This window comes from Aquarana catesbeiana, linkage group LG03 (genome assembly GCF_042186555.1).
Source record: "Aquarana catesbeiana isolate 2022-GZ linkage group LG03, ASM4218655v1, whole genome shotgun sequence".
Lineage (NCBI taxonomy): Eukaryota > Metazoa > Chordata > Amphibia > Anura > Ranidae > Aquarana > Aquarana catesbeiana.
In genome coordinates this window covers 650,379,570-650,385,569 of record NC_133326.1, presented here as the reverse complement: position 1 = coordinate 650,385,569, position 6,000 = coordinate 650,379,570, and positions in this window count along the sequence as shown.

Sequence of the window (6,000 nt, the reverse complement as noted above, 5' to 3'; positions counted from 1 at the left end):
GTGAGAGGAAATCTACCCCTAGGAAGGGAAATTCACTCCTTTTATGCCGTGTATACACGATCGGACATTCCGGCAACAAAATCCTGGATTTATTTCCGATGGATGTTGGCTCAAACTTGTCTTGCATACACACGGTCGCACAAATGTTGTCGGAAATTCCGAACGTCAAGAACGTGGTGACATACAACACGTACGACGAGCCGAGAAAAATGAAGTTCAATAGCCAGTGCGGCTCTTCTGTTTGATTCCGGGCATGCGTGGAATTTTGTGCGTCGGAATTGTGTTTACACGATCGGAATTTGTTGTCGGAAAATTTGAGAACCAGCTCTCAAATTTTTGTTGTCGGGAATTCCGACAACAAATGTCCCATGGAGCCTACACACGGTCGGAATTACCGACAACAAGCTCACATCGAACACTTGTTGTCGGAAATTCCGACCGTGTGTACGCGCCATAAGAGTTATCATGGGAAAAAGGATTCTCCACTGAAGCTTTATCACCTATCCTTGTTTCCACAACAACCCAGAATTTTCAAAATCCAATTGTCATTGGGACAGAAAGTGAGGTGAAATCTTCTGAACAGGGGCACACACAGCAAAACAAATGTTACAGGGGTGATAACCCTTCCCTATGCTATCCAAAAAGCTTAAAAATAGGTTTTTTGGCTGGAGCTACACTTAAAAAATTTACCTGTTCCGACTTACAAACAGATTCAACTTAAAGCGGTGTTCCAGCCGTAAAATTTTTTTTTTTAAAGTCAGCAGCTACAAACACTGTAGCTGCTGACTTTTAATAAGGACACTTACCTGTCCAGGGCGCCCGCGATGTTGGCCCCCCGAGGCCGATCCGTCCCTCGTATCGTGTGCCGGCGCTGCCATCCTCACTAAGGGAAACAGGCAGTGGAGCCTTGCGGCTTCACTGCCCATTTCCTACTGCTCATGCGCGAGTCCTCCGGCGATTTGTGAATGGGCGGCTGTCTTCTGTGACACACACAGGTCCCAGAAGACACCGCGCCCAAATTTCCCAGAAAAGAATGCGAGGAGGAGAAGAATGAAGATCACCGCGGAATAGGAAGTGGCAGATTAGGACGATCTGCCTAGCAACAGGCATTTCTGGTAAGTAAAAAAATTTTTTTTTTTCTCAAATGTTTTTTTAATGTATTTTAAGGAGCATTTTTATGTTTTTTTTTTTTTTTTTTTTACGGTGGACCTCCGCTTTAAATTTTTATCATTTTTTTTCACACAAATAGAGATTTCTTTTGGTGGGCACTGAGGAGGCTGCACTGATAAGTGGCACTGATGGGCACTGAAAAGCGGCACTGATAGGAGGCACTCATAGGTTACACTGATAGGCAGCACTGATAGGTGGCACTGATGATGAGGCACTGATGGGCACTGATTGGCAGCACTGGTGGACATTGATACCCTGTTTCCCCAAAAATAAGACCTAGCGTGATTGTTGGTGATGGCTGCAATATAAGCCCTACCCCCCAAATAAGCCCTGGTTAAAGTCCTTGTAGGTCTTATTTTCAGGGTAGGGCTTATTTTCGGAGGAAACAGGGTAGAGCTTATTTGGGGGGTAGGGCTTATATTGCAGCCATCGCTGACATTCATGCTAGGTCTTATTTTCGGGGAAACAGGGTAGGTGGCACTGGTGGGCATTGATAGGTGGCACTGGTAGGTGGCAGCAGTGGGTCTGGAGTGTGCGGGACCGGTGTCCCATTTACTCCAGACGGTAATCAACTATTTTTTCTCCTCTAGCTGTCATCGTTAGGGAAAAAAAGCAGATTACAAGCTCTGTTTATATCATGTGATCAGCTGTCATTGGCTGACAGCTGATCACACGGTAAGGGGCCAGGATCGGCAGGGAGGACGTATATGGCTGCCCTCCCGGCAATTTAGGCCCGCGCTGTAGCCGTCTTTTGGCTATAGTGCGGGCGGGAAGAGGTTAAAGTGTTTGTTACCCCAACATTTCACATCCCTGATGTGTCCCTGCTGTACCATGTACTTGTATGAGAAAATATCCTGTTCTCTTTGTATTGTTTCCTTTATGTGAAATCCCTGGTTTTAATGACAGTCCCTCTGCTTTCCTATTAAAAACTAACCACACTAAGCAGGAGCACACAGCGTGGTGAATTTTCTACCTATGCTGGGAACTCAGTGTACTCTCCTCCAATAATTAGACTTGCCCTGACAGGCCTCCCCTGCACAGCCATTCACTGGGTAGCTCAGTGTGCTGCTGCTTCTCCTCCTCCCCCCAGCTCTTATGCAGCTAAGAACAGAGGGAATGTGATCATTTATAAAAAAGAGGAAAAAAGGTATTTAAAATGTTTTTTTTTTTTTTTTATATCTATACAAAAATGTTTTGCCTTTCATTTCTATTTTAAACTGAATGGGTTGTTTTACAAGGAGATTGTTTCTCACTTTAATGGTCCTGTAATCTGTTTTTCATGAAATTGTTTTTTACTGTGTTTTTCTGCCACCTTGTATCCTGAACCTCTCCTTTTCCTCCTTACTTGTGTTTGTTTGGAATGAGCAGTGAGGGTTAGTTGCGGTCATGTGGTCTTGCGGTTAGTTGCGGTCTATGCACATTACAAATACCACAGTACATAGTCTGACTCAGGAATGAGTAAGAGAGGGTGGCGATGTTCCTACATACAGTGATATCATGGAGAACGAACATAGCCACCCTCTAATAGGAAGTCACATGACAGCAGCAAAAAAAAAAAAAAAAAAAGAAAATAAGAAATTCGGAGGAGGCTGAGAGCAGAAGGGACTTTTTTTTTAAATTAGAGTTTATTTCAAATATTTCTTTATTGGTTTTGAAAGAAAATAATACAGGAAGTGAACAGGTACATAGAAGAGATACCAAAAAGAAAATCTTTTTTAACCAGGGTTTAGTGTCACTTTAGCCCTTGCAGCATACCTCCCAACATTTTGAGATGGGAATGAGGGACACCTACTAGAAAACGTATGTAGGCCTAGGACACGCCCCCTGTCACACCCCCTTAAAGGAGAAATAACAAAAAAAGGTTAATTTAATCCACAAGGGCTTTTTTTATCCACTACTATTTCTTTATATTGGCTTTTAAAGTTTACAAATGCAGCCATTTAGAATTTGGATGAAAGGTTTAGTACTGGGAAACACTTTTTGAAAGATAAAAAGTGCATTTTAATATACAACTATATAGATCAGGCCAAAATGAGGGACAAATGAGGAGGAATGAGGGACAGAGGGACATTGCTCCAAATCAGGGACAGTCCCTCGAAATCAGGGACAGTTGGGAGCTATGCTTGTAGTGCTAGGGAGCCCCATTCAGAGCTTAGTTTTTCATATTTCCCCCAGGGTTCAGCTTTAAATGATACTATACTCGCAGCCCCTAGCTTCATACAACTTCTATGTACCTGACAAGATTTGCTCTCTAGTCCTGTTCTGGTGACAATTTAGTTTACTAAAGCAGCATGTGTCATAAACATATTTGTTTTCAGCTTTTCTTCATCATCCAATCTTAGTAATGCTGATCCCCTGCAGCCTGTTTGCAGACACTTTCTGTCTAAACAAGTGGTTGTCAACTTATGAGCTAAATGGGGCCTTAAATGTCGCCCCTGATAACACCATAGGGCCACACATAATGTTCAATATATGTAATGCTTGAGAAGACTGTCAGAAACTTCAGACCTAATAGAGGAAGTGAGGGTCAGAGGGTGTGGACCTGATACATTGTTGGCTGGAGATTTGCTGCAGAAGACAATACGAAACTGGGAACATGATACGGAGATCAATGCTTTTACTCAATGTTCCCACTATAGACTGCTGAGGCCCGAGGGCCACACGTCTTATACGGAAGGGCCACATGCGACCCTTGGGCTGCAGGTTGGGCACCTGAGGTCTGCATTAATTCCAGCAATGGCTGCATGGCATTTCTGAGGGCAGGATGGTGACAACAGCTGGGAGACAGAAACAAAGTGTTGTCACTTTAAAACAGGAAGAACGAGACAGAGTGTGGTCACTCTATTATACCAGGAAGTGCCTGAGCAAAGACCTTAATGTCCTTGCTCACCTTCACGTCCTTGCCTTGATCAGCAGGTATCATTTTAATAAAAGCATCAACATTAAAAAGATTTAAAATGACTTTTGAAATTACATTAATGTGTTTAAAGCGGAACTTTACCTCTTCCTTCCCCCCTCCTCTGCTTGTATTGGAATGTTTTTGTTTTCTAGCATCTACTGTATTTCTGGCAGGCACCAACTTCCACTTCCACTCTTCTGGATGTTCGGCCCCCTCCCTACCTGCAACCTCCTGGGACACATCACATGTCCCAAGAGACTATGGGGCCATTCAGAAAGTGCATACGCACCAACCACAGGCATTCTCTTGATGGGTCGCTAATGGGTTTTCACATGCTGAACACTTCCCAACCACCAGATCACTTGCCACGCGGGCTTCGCTTAGGGAGACCCCTGACGTACCAGAAGAGGAGCTCTTCCGCTACCTCCAACTTCAGCACTGGCTCACCTCGTTGAGCAGGACTGCTATGTACCCATTCCAGAAAACCGCATTCAAACACATCTGCCTACACTCCCCGGGATCACCGGGCCTCATCTCGGCTCTCTGTGCTTCTCTAAATATTCATTCACCTCTCTCACTTATCAGTGGGAACGAGATTTGACAACCGAAATAGACTTGGTAGACTAGAGCGGGGCCTGGTCTTCTGTGAACAAATGCTTGTTTAAAACAGCCACCTTGGAGGTGGCATATAAGGTGCTCCTACGCTGGTATTGGGTCCCTGCTCGCATTGCCCATGCCAATCCATCCTACAGTAACCGCTGTTTCCGGGGTTGTGGTCATCGGGGTGACGTTACACATATATGGTTGAAATGTCCTAGACTAATTGGCTTCTGGTCTCGGGTATTTGGCCTCCTATTCACGTTGTTTCACCCGCCCGTACCAAAAGAGGCCAAGTTTGCCTTATTACACTGTCCAATTCCTTACCTCCAACATATTTCTGTCAGCCAAAAGAACAATTGCCCAAGCCTGGAAAAAACTATCTGTCCCCTTTCAGGGGGTGAAAAATCGCATGGCCGCGTTGATGCTTAATGAACAGATACCGAGCATCTGCGACAACACTTATGCCAAGTTCCTCAAAATTTGGGAACCATGGCTGTCATATGCCTTTCCTACCCTCCCCCCAGCTAGTTTAGGCCGCCTGTGATGGACGGTCCAGATGTTACTGAGCCCTTCCCTTTTCACTATCTCCTGGTCCCCATCCTTCTGGCCTCCCTTTCTTTCCTAGACTCCCCTATCCCTTCTCGAGCCCCATACTCGGTAGGTGACTGACCTCCCTCTCTTTAGCTTCACCTTTCTTCCTAACTTTCTTCTGTTTTCTGCTCCTCTATCCTTTTCAGTTCAGTTTTGGCTATACAGTGCCTTGAAAAAGTATTCCTACTCCTTGATATGTTCCATATTTTGCCATGTTACAACCAAAAACATAAATTTATTTTATTGGGATTTATGTGATAGACCAACACAAAGTGGCACATAATTGTGAGGTGGAATGAAAATGATAAATGGTTTTCAGAATTTTTTACAAATAAATATGTGAAAAGTGTGGCGTGCATTTGTATTCAGCCCCCCTGAGTCAGTAGAACCACCTTTCACTGCAATTACAGCTGCAGGTCTTTTTGGGGATGTCTCTACCAACTTTGCACATGTAGAGAGTGACATGTTTGCCCATTCTTCTTTGTAAAATAGCTCAAGCTCTGTCAGATTGGATGGAGAGCGTCTGTGAACAGCAATTTTCAATTCTTGCCACAGATTCTCAATTGGATTTAGGTCTGGACTTTGACTGGGCCATTCTAACACATGAATATGCTTTGATCTAAACCATTCCATTGTAGCTCTGGCTGTATGTTTACCCTAGGTTCACCCCTATGCGATTTTCTAGTGCGTTTTACAGTTTGCAGAAATGCACTACAGTCCATTTAACATGGTTTCCTTTG